The sequence below is a fragment of the Mixophyes fleayi genome, chromosome 4 (genome assembly GCF_038048845.1).
Source record: "Mixophyes fleayi isolate aMixFle1 chromosome 4, aMixFle1.hap1, whole genome shotgun sequence".
NCBI lineage: Eukaryota > Metazoa > Chordata > Amphibia > Anura > Limnodynastidae > Mixophyes > Mixophyes fleayi.
This window is the reverse complement of record NC_134405.1, coordinates 198,987,261-199,004,677: the sequence shown is the minus strand read 5'-3', so window position 1 is coordinate 199,004,677 and position 17,417 is coordinate 198,987,261.

Here is a 17,417-nt window from a genome sequence, read left to right as displayed (position 1 = left end):
ACATAGAGGTATCGAGGTAGTTTTCAACCCATACATGCTGCAAAATCATGTTAATATCGACAGTGATATCACAGTGTATATGGTCATCTTTAATCTCATGCATCATGAGGTTGGCAAGTAAGATTGAGGGTTTCAGATTTGGAAAGGTTAATTGAACTCTCTTTATTGCCCATATCATGGTTAAATTGTAAGCTGTGGTGAGCAGGGTTTCCCACATCCTGCTTTAACATATGTGCCTGTATTTTTAACATAGTTTCATGAATTTGCCTGCTCTTTTTGCATAGAGATACATAATATGTCATCCCAAAATATTTTCAGATATTAATATTTGTAAAAAGGTGAATGTATGGGATCAAATTATATTCTTTTGTATACCGATACAGAATATATTTAGACAATAATATTAGTAATATTAGGGCTTTTTGGCAAATCATTATATTCTATAAAAAGTCTGCCTTCAAACACCATCTCAACTATCACTTTTAGCCTCTGTCAGCACTGCCAAGACCTGACCTTGCAGATTTTCTATAATGAAAAACCATAAAGTTCCATTCAATGTTCATACAAAGAACGTAGTATAGCATTCCTTGCATAATATGGAAAGTGGATTATGTAGCCCCAATCTCACAGACATGATTGCTCATAAACTGTCACTCACCGGACTGTGAGTGCTTCTTCCCGTATATTTAGGAACCGTGGTCGTCCTCCATCCTGAGGGTCTGCGCATGCGCAGCCCTTTCAAACCCTTCAGTACCTGTTCCTTTAACTTAATTGGCAGATCAGGCAACACTCCCTATATTAAGCACCTGTGGTCAATACCACGTTGCCTGATCTTGGAGTCTCATTCCCATGAGCCTCTGAAGGTGTTTCCTCGTGTATTCAGCGCTGCTGATTCCTGTGGTTTCCAGACCACTTCCACTCCTGTGGTTTCCAAACCACTTCTACCCCTGTGGTTTCCAGACCACTTCTACTCCTGTGGTTTCCTAACCACTTCAACCCTCCTGTGTATCATCGTGACTGTTAGCTGATTCCTATCCACTGCCTCCGTGCACTACAGTCTTCAAGCCACTTCAACCCTCCTGTGTATCATCGTGACTGTTAGCTGATTCCTATCCGCTGCCTCCGTGCATTACAGTCTTCAAGCCACTTCAACTCTGTTATGTATCATCGTGACTGTTAGCTGATTCCTATCCGCTGCCTCCGTGCACTACAGTCTTCAATCTACTTCAACTCACCTGTGTGCCATCATGACCGTTAGCTGATTCCTATCCGCTGCCTCCGTGCACTACAGTCTTCAATCTACTTCAACTCACCTGTGTTTCATCGTGACTGTTTGGCTGATTCCTATCTGCTGCCTCCGTGCGCTTCAGTCTTCAGCTCATCTCATCTCTCCCGTGTTTCCTCGAGACTGCTACAACTGATTCCTATCCGCTACTCTCCGTGCTCAACAGTTCCAGCTCAGCTCTGCTCTCCCGTGTTTCATCGTTGCTGCACCTGCTGGTTGCCATCCGCTACCTCCGTGTATCTGCAGAGTCCTGCTGCTGCTACTTCTCAGTTCTACTGGTCCTACAACAGCTGACCCGCTCTCCGTGCTTCTCCGTGTTCCCGCTGGTCTCTACTCGCCAGTCTGCATCGGATCTGCGCCTCACTGTTTTCATCTCATCTAGATCATCGCTACTCTTCAGGGTCCTCCAGGAGTCCAGTCCTACATACTACTGCTTCCTGAGTATTTGTTCCCATGCTGGTCTACCTACCTGTGCGCTGCACCTACTTGATTACCGCTTCACCCCTCCAGGGACTTCGCATCCTGCCGGCCTCCAGCCGTTCAGGTATCTCTGCACTCCTGTCTGACAGCCTGCTTCTGAACCACGGTATGCATACTTCTCATTGACTGTGCTGGTGTATTGCATATCTTGCTGGACTGAGTTTGTTCTCCTCTGGAGTTTACTATCATTGACTGTGTTATCTTGTGCCAGATTACCTCAAGTGACATTCTATTATTGCAGTGCTGTTCAGTCATTAATATATTGTGCATGTTATTGTGGATCAAGTTTAAGGTGCCCGTGTATCCCCTGTATTGCAGTCTCTCCCCGTGCTCCTCCTCACATATATATTTAGTGGTACAACTTGCTAGAGGCAGACCGCTGATCCCTGTTTCCTGTGTCACCTGTTCCAGTATCCTCTCACATAGCAGTGGTACAACTTGCTAACGCAGACCACTGACTCCCCGGATACCTCCACGTGGATTCCTTTCCTTCACTCAGACAGCGGTACAACTTGCTATCCACAGACCGCTGACTCTCATCACCTCCTCGTTTCTGTTGGACATTCCTCCTCACTATAGCAGTGGTACAACTTGCTATCGCAGACCACTGACTACCTTCACGTGTCCTTTGTCCATACAGTTCCTCGTGTATTTCTACATCCATATTACCAGTGCTGCTAGTCATAGACTTTCCTGAGCATCTCCATCATCTGCTATTTCCTGTTCCGTGATCACCCTGCTACCAGAGTACCATATTACCATCTATACTGCTCTGGTAAGCCTATCACATGGTGATCCCTGGGTAAAGACTCCTAGTGCCCGTGACATAAACATTGAATGAATGTATATGAAAACAGATTATTATTATTATTATTATTATCGTTTATTTGTAAGGCGCCACAAGGTTTCCGCAGCGCCGTACATGGTACAAACAGTAGACTTTACAGGGTAAGACAGTACAGAACAATAAACACAAAGTACCAGTACTTCAGAAACTCCAGGCAGGCAGATACAGTAGAGACGGAGTGGAAGAACAGGTATGGAGACAGGAGGGAAGATGGGCCCTGCTCATACGAGCTTACATCCGGAGGGAGGGTAAACAGAATCAGGTACATAAGGGAGCCAGTGAAGCAATGGGGAGAGAGAAAGGGGGCAGGGGAGGACCAGAAGAGGTGAGAGGTTAAGTGGATGGTTGGTAGGCCTTAAGGAACAGGTGAGTTTTAAGAGCCCGCTTGAAGGAGCACAGATTGGGTGAGAGACGAATGGAGCGAGGGAGGTCGTTCCAGTAAAGGGGGGCAGCACGGGAGAAGTCTTGGATTCTAGAGTAGGAAGAGGTGATCAGAGTGGAGGAGAGGCGGCGATCACTGGCTGAGCGCAGGGAGCGGGCGGGAGTGTGAATGGAGAGGAGGTTAGAGATGTAAGGGGCAGTAGACTGAGAGAGAGCCTTGTAAGTGGTGGTGAGGAGTTTGAAAAGGATTCTGTAGGGGAAGGGGAGCCATTGTAAGGAAAGACAGAGAGGGGAGGCAGAGGAGGAGTGGCGTGAGAGGAAGATGAGTCTCGCAGCTGCATTGAGTATAGAGCGGAGGGGGGCAAGGCGGGAGCAGGGGAGGCCAGTAAGGAGGAGGTTGCAGTAGTCGAGACGGGAGAAGATGAGAGCATGGATGATAGTTTTGGTGGCATCTTGAGAGAGGAAGGGACGGATGCGGGCAATGTTACGGAGTTGGAAGCGACAGGCTTGGGCAAGGGATTGAATGTAGGGGGCAAAAGAGAGAGAGGAGTCGAGGGTGACACCTAGGCAGCGGAGTTGGGTGACAGAGGAGATAGTGGAGTTGTTAACAACGATAGAGAGGTCATGGTGGGAAGGGAGCCTGGGTGGGGGAAAGACAATGAGTTCGGTTTTGGAGATGTTAATTTTAAGAAAGCGAGAGAACATCCAGGATGAGATGGCTGAGAGGCAGTCAGTTACACGAGAGAGGAGGGAGGAGGAAAGATCAGGAGAAGAGATGTAGAGTTGAATATCATCAGCATATAGGTGATACTGAAGACCGAAAGAGGAGATGAGAGCCCCAAGGGAGGAAGTATAGAGCGAAAAGAGTAAAGGGCCAAGAACAGAGCCCTGAGGGACTCCAACAGGGAGAGGGGAGGGGGTGGAGGAAGAACCAGACATGGATACGGAGAAGGAGCGATTAGCAAGGTATGAGGTGAACCAGGCATGGACAGAGCCAGAGAGGCCGAGTGAGAGAAGAGTTTGTAGGAGGGGGTGGTCCACGGTGTCGAAGGCCGCGGAGAGGTCAAGGAGGATGAGTATGGAGTAGAGACCCTTGGATTTGGCTGATAGGAGATCATCGGTAACTTTAGCCAGGGCTGTTTCAGTGGAGTGGAGGGGGCGGTAGCCGGATTGGAGAGGGTCAAGGAGGGAGTTGTCAGAGAGGTGTCTGGTGAGGCGGCTGCAGACAATCCGCTCAAGTAATTTGGAGGCATATGGGAGAAGAGAGATAGGGCGGTAGTTAGAGAGGTGGGGTCGAGATTGGGTTTCTTAAGGATAGGGGAGATAAGAGCATGTTTGAATGAGGATGGGACAACGCCAGAGGAGAGTGATAGGGTGAAGAGGTGTGCGAGGTAGGAGCAGGCAGTAGGAGAGAGAGAGCGAAGGAGGTGGGAGGGGATGGGATCAAGAGGACAGGTAGAGGGTGGAGAGGAAAGAATAAGGGAGCAAACTTTTTCACCTGATGTGGGGATGAAGGAGGACCACAGCTGGCTGATGGCAGGAGGTGAAGCGGTGGGAGTGGGGGGAGAGGGGTGGGAGGAGGAGATGTTGTGTCTAATGGCTTCAATTTTGGAGGAGAAAAAGGAGGCGAAGTCAGACGCCGAGAGGGAAGGCGGGACAGTGGGAGGGGGGGGAGAGGAGGGAGTTGAATGTGGCAAAGACACAGTATGATTTAACCCAAGCTGCATAGAATATTCAAAATGTTTAGAGGTAGTGGCAGGAGTCCTAATGGTTGGTTCCGTGTCAAGCTTGGACATTGGAAGAAGCATCTCACTCATACACATATTTATATATTGCTTTGACACCTGTGTTAACTTGCACAGTCAGCGTTAGCAGAACTGCAGTACCCAGAAGCCATCCATATAACATGAATTCCCTCCAGGCTTATACCATAGCACCTACAGAAATCATAGAAGAGACAAATGAACCCAATGCTGACAATTTTGGACTTTAAATGGAACATTTGCCTACAGCTGATTAAAAGGTTGTGAGCTACAGTGTATTTTAGCACTTTATTTGGCATACTTGCTTACTCTCCCGGAATTCCCAGGAGGCTCCCGAATTTTGGGGAGTCCTCACGGACTCCCAGAAGAGTAGGCAAAGCTCCCACATTTGCCGAAATTCACGGCAGTGAATGGAGGGGGCGGGCTTAATCACATCATTAAGCTCCATTCAATGCTGTGAATTTCGGCTTCTTATAGTGGGGACGGGGCTATGGTGACGCGACACCGGAGGTTAACCAGCATAATAATTTTAATTTACAACATTAATTGTAGAGGCGTTTCAGAGTTCACTGTAGGTGGAGTTAATATATTGTGTTGAGATAGAAGGAAAGAGGAATAAAAAAGAGGTATAATATTCTTTTAATAATAAAGCAGAAACTTAGTGAAAACTATATATTGTGTCCCCTGCTAAAACAGATGCCTGTTGAAATCTTATTTTGCATTTCTGATGTACCAAAGGGTATGATCTGGCCAAAACTCTCATATGCCATGGTTTTGCTTTTAAACTTTGGAATAATAAAAACTATTTAACCTTATAGACATGTATGACATTGAAACATTAAAATGTCCTTTAGTTAATCTGGAATGCTAGCTACATTAACAACTGTAATATAAGAATAAAAATTTTAAATTTTGTATCTCCTTAAGATACAACATAAAATAAAAATACTATTAAACATTGCCACCTAGTGGTGCTAATGTACGTATCCTCCCAGAAATGATTGCTGTAAAATGGCATTTAGGTTTTTGTCACACAGAGGATTTAAAACACAGCCTTTGCCACACAGAATAATAGTGATATTCTGGCACACATGTAGTGACACCTTACTTACTATGGAAAATTATGTTTCCTGGTCATAAAAAAACGTTATACAGAATGCTTCAGCTTATGACCTGCCAATTTGGTGATTATATTTTTTTTAGCACAGCAAACAGTACTTATATTATTGGTCAGAATGTATGAATAAAGGCTGCATATCTGACTACACAGAGGATTCAATTATCACAAGCACCACTCAGTGATAAGGAGCAAGCTGTAATGCCTATGTTATCTATAAGTATATAGCTGCTAGTGGTCATAGTAGAACTTAATTATTGTATTTACTAACATATATTTACATATTGTCTCTCTCTCTCTCTATATATATATATATATATATATATCATAACCATTTATTTATATAATTAAATAAAAACTAATTCCGCAGCGTTGTACACAGAACTCATTCACATCAGTCCCTGCCCCATTAACCTACCAGTATGTTTTTGGAGTGTGGGAGGAAACCGGAGCACCCGGAGGAAACCCACGCAAACATGGGGAGAACATACAAACTCCTCACAGATAAGGCCATAGTCGGGAATTGAACTCATGATCCCAGTGCTGTAAGGCAGAAGTGCTAACCACTAATTCTAACAGACCACTAAGAGATTCCAATATAATCTGGATTAATTTGGAGAAGGGAGGGTGATGGATGGAGAATATGGGGGGAGAGGGAAAGAAGTAGGAAGGCCTGTGATCATTGGCAAACACAAGCCAAAATTAAGCAAATGTCACACTTCAGCCACTCTCATAGTGGAGAAAGACTACTGAGAACGGAGAGGAAGTGACTTAAAATTGTAATAACCAAGTTTAATGCTCATCATGTATTCCATTTCTTTGTATTTTTTTTTTTCATGTATTATGTATTATGTAATGTGCTATGGATTATTGCTGTCTGTATATGACATGTACGGCGCTGTGACTCTTTCAAATAAAATGTTATAATAATAATAAAAATTAGCTTTTTAGTATGTTTTGGAATGCTGCAAACCAACAGGGGAAGCAAAAAGAATTTGATGGAGTCAGGTAGATGGACACCTGTCTTCAACCTCTGACCAAAAGACGCATAGTTTAGGGCAACTCCAACATATATGATTGATTTACCAACCTGGCAACATTTTCTCCCAACAAAATTTGGATGTAGATGGATAGATGAAATGCAACTTGGAGTGGACTAGATACCAACAATAGTCAATTGTATAAACATTCTTTTAAATGTGTATACATATAAAGAAAATAATTTAATCATTCACAGCTGTCCAGGCCCCAGTGGAGTTTATAATTTATATAAACTATTAAACAGAACCAGACACACACTAGGGTTCATTTTGTCAGAAGTCAAATGTTTATTGGTGGGGAAGAAACTAGAGGAAACCCATGCACAGGTGTAACACAGGGAGAATACACAAACTAGGGCCCTGGTCAGATATTAACTCATGACTAGAGTGCTGTGAGGCAGCAAAGCTAACTAGTATTCCTAGTGCTATTCATCATGGGACTGAATTGCTTTTACAGGGCCACACATTTTTTTTCCCTTAGGGAATTGCTCTCCAGTCTGTAGCAGGCTCACATTATGAGTGGGTGAACTCATGCTATGGGCTTCCCAGTTATAATATGACCAGTTGGACCTTTGTATATATTTGTGTCCTGCCTGTAGTACTACTGTCCACAAAAGGGGCCACTGTGGTACTTAGAGTGCTCTTAACCTGCTTCGTTATTGCTGGAACCTTAAACACCTGCCTCTGGCCTATATAAGCCTGCCTGTCCCAGAAACCTTTGCCAGATCATCTGTTGCAATCACCTGTATTGCTGCGCCTGTTCCCTGGCTCCTGTTTGCTGCCTGTTCTCTGAGTTTCCAGCACATCTATCCGCAGATCATCACAGCCACTGTGACTACTCCAGTATCCTGTGGTAACACTCTGCATATTATTGCTACCTGTTCTCTGAATCTTTAGTGCCTTGCTCCGCAGACTGTCGCACCTTGTGTGCCATCTCCACTACTTTGTGGTAAAGTCCTGCGGACCACCGCATTCTGCATCTGTTATCACTGTGTTCCTTAGCTATTTCTGTCATACCTACCGTACTGCAACCTGAGACCTGTGTAACCGGTATTAATAAAAACTACTTCATTTCACTAAGCTCTCTCTGTGGTTTTTATTGGGAATTCTGACACAGCCAAGGAATTGGTGCTGGTTGCTCATTTTAGGGGGACAACAACTTTATTTTGTATTTATACATTTATTCTTTTTTTTTTAACAACAACGTTTTTATTACATTGGCACTCCCTGCAGATTTGTGTAAAGATTTCAGCTGAGGACTAGATTACCACTTAGTCTGTATGCCCTGTGCCCTGCGCGACTGACTGTTGCTGACAGGTACCTGCCAATATAATTGGTGAGGAGCACAAGCTCCTCTTTAGCAAAGTTGCTTAACTGCAGAATAACATTTTTTAAAAATCCCACCAACCCAGTTATTGACTGATTTTGGTCACAAGGGGTGTACTTGTCGGTGTCATGATGCAGATGAGCAGCAACAGATCTGAATATTCCCTTGCCCAGCAAGGTTGCCCTGTGCTCTAAGGACACAGAACAGTCAATTGTTACATTTAAATAAAAGATAGAAAACAGTAAAACATATTATTCATAACACCTGCTACATGGCAATATATATATACCCTATATTATATTTATACAAAATTAAAAGACAGATGTTGTCAGTGCTTGTACTTACCACTGCAAATCTGTGTGTATCTAGCAAAAACGAAAGCATGAGGTATTAGTACATATTTTGATCAAAACATTTAAGTCTCAATTCAAGTTTCATGGGTAGTACCTCATTATTTGCAGGTACAATCCTATGCTGACATATTTGCTTCAAACACCATTAAAATACAGTTAAAATAAAATACCCTCATCATCCATGTATAGAGGCTTACATCTATCAAGAACTGGCTTGTAAGCCACACTCAAAAAAGCCTTATATAGGCCTGATAGCAGCTAAAACAACATTAGGCCATATTTCGAAACAAAAACAGAAATGAAATAGGAGTTAATCCCATATTGTACATGGCACCAGCTGCATAGCAATGTAAATGCCGTAATGGTAGATAAATAAAAAAAACGGTTATTGTCAACGCTTGTCCTTACCACTGAAAAACAGTATGTATGTAAGATAAATGAAAGCATGAGGTATTAGTTCATATTATGATCAAAACATTTACGCCTGCATCCCAGATACAATGTTGCTGAAGTTGAAATTGTGAACAGAGTGCTAGCCATTTGGCAACAGATTATGGAACAGATTAATGTGGTGGCACCAATAAGACACTCCAATAATGAGATCACAAAGAGCTGACAAGAGGTGCTTAAAGGTTAAGATAAAAGACCACTGCCATCATGACAGGGGGACATGTGGGAACCCCAAGTGCCCAACTAAACTTTTCACCTATGTAGGTGATCACGTTGACCTGCCTGGTTCCCAACAAATACAGGGTGCAACCGTGGTGGACACAGATGAAATACCATCAACACAGCAGCACTGCTATGAAACATGTAATTTCCAAATTATTCCTTTAAAACTAATTAGCAGGCCTCACTATGCTCCTGTCTTCTTGGCCACTAACATCTTGTCTGCCTGTGCCTAAAATCAACGGTCTAGCATGTTATGAACTATTTACTCTATTTTATATCCAAAATTTAATGTGATGCATAATATCAGGGGTATTATTAACAAAATGTAAAAGTTAAAGCTTCATTATTCAAATAATTAGATTTAACACAGTGTAATTGCCCCTAATTCACATAGATGAGAATCAACCACTCATTCTCAAGAGCCAGTCAACATTCCGAGAAGGTGCACAGCCAGAGATGCCAATCTCCTACCACAAGCAGGACCTGCAAGATCTGAAACACAACAACTGCTAGATAACCTTCACAAAGACAGGACTGCAGGGAGGCATCATCTCCTGTCTGTTAGAAGATCTAGCTTCCCTGCTGTGCCTGCAAGTTCAGCAATGGAAAGAGATGGTGGCTCTATAGGAACAACTAGAGAGTAGTATCAAGGAGATTGGGTCATCTATCATGGCCATTCTTTATAGGATGGTGCCAAAGACAACTCAAAACGAGGAACTTGTCCAGGTGGTTGAATAATCACCACCAATGCTTGACTCAAACATAGAGAAGTGTGTAAAAAAAAGTCCCTAATATTCGGCCTGCCAGAAAATGGATCAGAAAGCTATTTGTTTATGTTCTGGTCTGTTATGTTCATAAAACAATGTTGCAAACAAAAATGTATGCTGTCATATTTAATTAGCTATACTGTACATATTAAACATAAACCATAGTATATTATGTACTGTGACACGGGCAGGGGATGCACACACAAGCACCTTCTTGCTTTTACTTTGCTTTTATTTGTCAGAATGGAAAAGTAATACATAACATAAAGTTTGCACACACTTTTCATCAAGATGACACCAGGCAACCTAACTCTGACTAGACATAGTCCTTCTGTCTAGACTCCAGCCACTGTCTTGCGTCAGTCACAAAGCGTAGTAGCACAATACAGGGTTTTTATACTTGAGACTCCTTTTACAGCCTTAGCTTTATTGACACTCCCATCATGCCTTTAAAAGGGAGTTCTCTGCAGGTGTTCTGTATTTGCTCTTCACTGCAGTCAGCTTTGCTGTAAGCCGTGGAAAGGACTTCTTCAAAGCATGTAAGTTAAATCACTTTATACTTTGTCATACATGTCTCACACCTAGGTGCACTGCTATACCTGTGTGTAACCCAGTCTGCAGCCTTTATCTGCAGACTGTCAGCTGAATTGCTGATTCCTCTCTTAAAGGCTTGTGGAATACCACTCTCTTTGTGTCAGTACATTTTAACATTTGAAATATTATTTTTTAGCAAATACTAAATAATAATATGTTAAATTGCAGGGGTAAAATGTGTGAACTCAATAACAATTAGGAGGATGGCACCTTCATAAGAAATGTAAAGATTATTTTGCACAGCGCAGCACAGTTGAGCAGGATTTGTATGCAGCATGCATGATAAGGTCATGATCAAAAACTTTGCTCAATTGTTACCTTTTGCATTCAATATCTATTATCATGGTTGTATAGTTCAGCAAGAAGATGTCTTTGAATAAAATTGCTAAACATAACTATCTATTATTTGTAGGGGTGTGCACCGGCCACTTTTAGTGTTTTGGGTTTTGGGTTCTGATTAGCTTGAGGTTTTGGGTTCCGATTTGTTTTGCCAAAACACCTGACGAAAGGTTTTGGTTCTGATTTAGGGTTTTGGGTTCTGATTTATTTTTAAAAAAGCATAAAAAGTGCTAAAATACAGTTTTTGTTTTTTTTTCACTCCTACGCTATTATTAACCTCAATAACATTCAATAACAATCATTTCCACTAATTTCCAGTCTATTCAGAACACCTCACACCTCACAATATTGTTTTTAGTCCAAAACGTTGCACCGAGGTAGCTGGATGTCTAAGATAAGCGACATAAGTGGACGGCACAAACACGTGGCCCATCGTAGGTGGCTGTGTAGGCTTGAATGGCCTTTTTCTGCTCCTACATCCTCTGCAGCATATAGAGGGTGGAGGTCTAGCGCATCACTACCTCTTGTTTTCGTTGATGACAGGGCATTTTCATTCTTTTTTTATTTGGCAGGAACAGTGAATGTAGTAATCTGGGACTGCAATAATATATTGCTCTATAATATTTTTTATAATTTTTAAATTATTTTTTTATATATTTTTTTAATTTTTTAAGATTTTGGGATAATTATCAAATTACTATGGACTTAGCAGAAAAAAATACAGGACAAAAGCACCACTGGACTCAGCAGGACAGACACTGGCCAAAGCACCACTGGAATCAGCAGGACAGAGCACTGGCCAAAGTACTACTGGACTCAGCAGGACAAAGCACTACTTTACTAATATAATCAGCAGGACAGAGCACACTTTACTAAAATAATCAGCAGGACAGAGCACACTTTACTTAAATAATAAGCAGGACAGAGCACAGTATCACTATCTCTCAACAACCTCCCTCTACACTACCCACAGGGAGAATGAAGATGGCGGCCGCGAGAGGGGCATTTATGACATCCGAGTCTCGCGAGATCCGACGCGAGACTTGGATGTCATAGCCTTGTTTTGGATTCCTTGGGCGGCCGGAAGTACCCGAACAGTGCTCGGATCCCGTCGGATCCGCACTGTTCGGGTGGGCTCGGATTAGCGAAATCCGAGCCCGCTCATCTTTAATTATTTGCATTTCTTGATATGACAATTTATTTTATACGACAATTGAAGTATTATTGGATATCTCTAAGCCTCTGAATTTCTTTCATGGATGAAGACCCGAGATCATGATCTCCTGGTTTGTCTAACACAATCTCTACCTTCTCCTCTATAGGGACTCCATTCTATATAGCTTTTACACACATAGCAACTATGTTGCACACAACTTTTAATAAAACATTATGGAAATGCTCACATTAGCTTCAATACATCTTGCACAGGAAATATGATTGTTCACATTTGTTACGAGCCATGGCGGTGCCCAGCCGCCGCGACTCTCCTACCTGCGTCCCGTCCGTCGCTATGGCGACCGGGACATCACTTCCGCCTATGACCTGGCCGTTGCCAGGGCAACGGGTAGACGCTGCAGCGCTGCGTCCCGGCGGGGAGAAGCCGGACGCATGCGCTCAACAAAGAAAACTACACCTGGTGCCTAATTATCTAGGGGCAAGGCTGAGGATCATCAGAGCTAGGCTCTGATTGGATGGGCTGACTACTTAAGGCAATGAGGTCTGCTACCTCATTGCCGGTTATAGCTTCTGTGCTCCAGTCTGCTGACCTGCTTGTTCCTGTTCCCGTCCTCTGCAAACCTCTACTGACTCCCCGTGTTTGACCTTTGGCTTTGAATTGGGCTTCGCTTGTGTTTCCTGTGACCCTGACCTTTGGCCTGTTTACCGTTCCTGATATCTGCTTGTGACTCCTGACCTCGGCTTGTTTACTGGTACCGTTGTCTGCTGTCGGCCCTTGACCTCTGTGTGGACCTCACTCCGCTTGCCTGGGTTCTCCCCAGCCGGTACACACTTCACGACCCTCTGTCAGTCTGCAGCCCAGTCTGTCCCCACCATCAGGGGCTCCAGTGAACACCTGATTGGCAGAGTAGATTCCGAGTTGTGTTGTGCCGGTTGGCGGGGTTCCTAACAACATTAAATACATTTTTTCGCAATCTATACTTTATTGTGGTGGAACTAATGATGAAATGGTTTTTGCTGTTTTTAATTTATAATAATACCTCTCCAAATGTTGCAGCATTGTGAAAATGAAAGGTTTTTGATTCTATACATGGAGCACAATTGCAGCAATAGTGCTCCATGTACTGTATATTAATATATGCAGGTCCTTACTCAATACAAATATTATAAATATATATATATAAAAACATGAACACAAATGTTATATAGTAATACGTAGAGTTATAGTGTAATACACTTACCTAAAAGCCACCCTTGATCACCTTGTCTGATAATATTTGCCATATTGCTGATTTCCTCAATATGAAGTAGTCATTGGCACTATCAGAAAATTTGGCAACCAGCTACGTATGAAGAGAAATGTATCACATAAAACCTGTATATAGATGTAGCATCCACTGCTCCTATGACATGCTGAAAATGAGCAATGTTGCAAAATTGCTGCTTTATCAGCAAATGTCCACCTTCAATGTCAAATTTATAAATTGCTTGGAGTGCATCAGGAAAGCCCATATGACCTGTTTCAGTAGACAACTAAAACCAGTCTGTGACATTCCTCCCGCAATAACAACTAGTCAGCGATAGTATTGCTATGACTACAAAAAGTTGGTGCTGAATGGAAGCAAATAAAGCAAGTTAGCAAGTAAACAAGTTAGCTACATCTGCTGTATCAAGAGACTTCCACCTTCTGCCTTTCAAATGCAATAGAAAATAAAAGATCAGTGCTGAACTGTAAACTTGATATGTGTGTTATCTCAAAATATAATGTTATCTAAATGAAAACCTGTACACAGGCCCGGCGCTCCCATTAGGCAACCTTAGGCAGTTGTCTAGGGCGCCGGGACCTGCAGGGCGCCTGTGACTAGATTTTCTAATCTAGTCAGCGGCTTGGGAGAGAAGTGCAGCGGCGGTCCTCTTCATTCCCTGATCACTGAAGTCAGTCAGTGATCATGTGACAGTCTGTGACAGTCTGTCCGGCGGCGCCTCGTGAAGTAAGTATCACACTGTCTGTCAGTGACAGACAGTGTGAATAAAGTTCTTTCCCGACACCCCCTCCCCTTCCAGCATACATCGCTCCGCCTCCTGTGTGAAGAAGCCGAGGAGCAGCCATTGAAAAGAAAAGAAGAGAAGAGAAAAAAGAAAAGAAAAGAGAAGAGAAGAGGTTTGAAGAGCCCCCCCTGCATCTACTGACCAGACTTCAGGAGAAAAAAGAGTGAGTAAATAAAATCTAATTTTTTTATTGATTTATTTCTTAAAAAAAGAGGGTGCCCAAAGTACAATCTAGCAAATAGGGAGGTAAAAAAAAACTAAAAAAATATGGGGGGGTAATATGACTTTTTTTTGGCACCTAATGCTCTATATTTGACTTGCACACTATGGGGTAGAATTTCTACCCCATAGTTTGCAAGTCAAATATAGAGCATGAGCTGCCAATAAAATTGTAATTTTTTTTCCACCATAGTTTGAAAATAAAATATAGAACATGAGGTGGAAAATAACAGTCATTTTTATACTGTTTGCCACCTCATGCTCTATATTTTATTTTCAAACTATGGTGGAGAAATTACTATTTTATTGGCACCTCATGCTCTATATTTGACTTGCAAACTATGGGGTAGAATTTCTACACTATAGTTTGCAAGTGATGCAGAGGGGGATGCAGTGGTGTGATGCAGAGGGGGGTGCAGTGGTGTGATGCAGAGGGGGGTGCAGTGGTGTGATGCAGAGGGGGGTGCAGTGGTGTGATGCAGAGGGGGGTGCAGTGGTGTGATGCAGAGGGGGGGCAGTGGTGTGATGCAGAGGGGGGTGCATGAAGGGACATGTTAGCGCCGTGCATTGCCTTTAACAAGTGAATAATTCATAGGCTTATTGTGTAAAGTTGTGTAATACCTGGATACCTCCCCTCTAGAAATCCTGTGTCTGCAGTGGAGTCTGGACAGTGTTCTGCATCAAACATCACTGCATCTGGACTGCTGGAGAAGGTAAGGCTTATATATTTTTTCTTTTTTTTTAAAACACTAAAGCACAAAGTCTAGTATGTAGGATCTCTGAGGCCGGTATTTGGTGTGTTCGCCAAGGGGGGGGTTGAAATTTTGCCTAGGGCGCCGAGAACCCTAGCACCGGCCCTGCCTGTACGTGGACATAAAACTCAAATGTATTCACATTAAGAACAAAACAATACGTCAATGTTTGTATCAAATTGTGTAAAAGATGTAAACATATTTCAATGTTAGGACCATGGCTGTCTGATAAGCTTTTAGAACCGGACTAGTAGAGGTCTTCACCTTTGGCAGCCGCCTTTCCCGTAGAACAAGATGCGTTCGGAGGTACTCAGATGACCCCAGGGGGTAAATGTATCAAGCTCCAATTTTGAAAATCCCACAATTTTCTCGGGAGAGTTTGAAACTCGCTGATGTATTAAGCTGAGATTTCATGTAAAATCGCCAGAGATGTGTTACTGTCAAAATCACCATTTTCAAAATCGTTAGAGATCGAAGTCCCAACAAGAATGAACAATTGCAACACAATAACGGCGCTGAAGTTTCAAACATATACCATGAAAAATCTCACTATATAACTAGAGATGGTCATAAATACATATATCAATGCAAAGAAGTATCATAATCTTAATAATAGTCCACTAGGGCTCTTCCTACACCCCTGGTCGGTGGGTATAGGGTAATAATGGCGATGATTTTTTTTTTTTTTAAACACACGCCATTTTGTTTTGTGGAACTACAAGTCCCAGCCAGGTCGGGTTGCCCTAAACAGTCTGGGCATCATCATCAGCAGCAGCAGCTATTTATATAGCGCTACTAAATCCGCAGCGCTGTACAGAGAACTCACTCACATCAGTCCCTGCCCCATTGGAGCTTACAGTCTAAATTCCCTAACATACAATCACACAGACAAACAGACAGAAAGAGACTAGGGTCAATTTGATAGCAGCCAATTAACCTACCAGTACGTTTTTGTAATGTGGGAGGAAACCGGAGCACCCGGAGGAAACCCACGCAAACAGGGGGAGAACAAACAAACTCCACACATGCTGATGCTTGTATAACTACAAGCACCAGCCTGCCCATGGCAGCCAGGTCATGCTGGCACTTGGAGACCCACAAGTGCCAACATGGCCTGACACTCAAGGCTGGCTGCGACCTGTTGTACAAGCAAAGTTGCCATCATTTGTTTACTGGATTCATTTTTTTAACAAGCATGTTCCAGTTTGGATATACAAAATGGCTAGGAAGCAAAGTGTTGTATATGGCAATTTTAAACTAAACATGGGAGAGTTAGCTAAACACGGGAGAGTTGGCTAAACACGGGCGTGTTTGAATTCCCAGCAAATCGCGAGAGATGACTAGCGATTTTGAAGTTCTACTCTGAGCTCAAAAATGCAGCTTAATACATCTCGCAACTATAATCGCGGGTTATTATTCGCGATTTGCCGCGATTTTTAATCTTTGAAAAAAATGCAGATTAATATATTTACCCCCAGGACTTTACTCTATAGTAGTAGAAGCTTATGAGGATAACCGCAGCGCAAGGTAGGGAACCGGAATACTAGAGTAAGAAACCAAGGATAAGCAGGAAGGTCAAGGTAAAAGCCGAAAGTCAGGGTAGGTAACAAGCTCGGAAAATACAGCAAAAGGCAAATGGTATAAGGGCACCGGCAAACAAGCAGGGTCCAGAAAACAAGCCGAGGTCACAACAGGGAAAACAGGTCACAGATAGCCAAGTATCTAGGAGGTGCAGGGTAGCTGGTCAGAAAACATGTATCTACACAAGCACTATAGCCGGCAAGGAGGCTGAGCTCTCCCTGGCTTAAATGCACAAGAATAATGAAGAAACAGGCACTCTGCCTGTGAATAATCAGCCCCAGGGGCTGATTAATTAATAATAAGTTCTAGCTAATGTGCATGCGTCCGACTGGCACTAGTTAGAATAGAAGAGCATCCCGACCGTTACCTAGGAGACTGGCGGGATGACAAGACAGAAGTGTCGGGGGCTGTGAGTATAATGTGAGCTGCGGCAGCTTGGGGCACCACAGCGGCTCGTGACATTCTTATGCAATTCTTATAAGCTGATCATAAATGTGAGCTTCTAATAGTCTCTTTAGATAATCAATTCACAATTCTATAGCAGACTTTGGCTGAAAAAAATGGAGAGTTCTTAGATCCAATTGGGAATAAAACTGCCCATGTTGTAAAGTCTCAGTAGCACAATATTATACATGATCAAAACTAAAATCATAAAAATGAGTGACGTCATCTAGC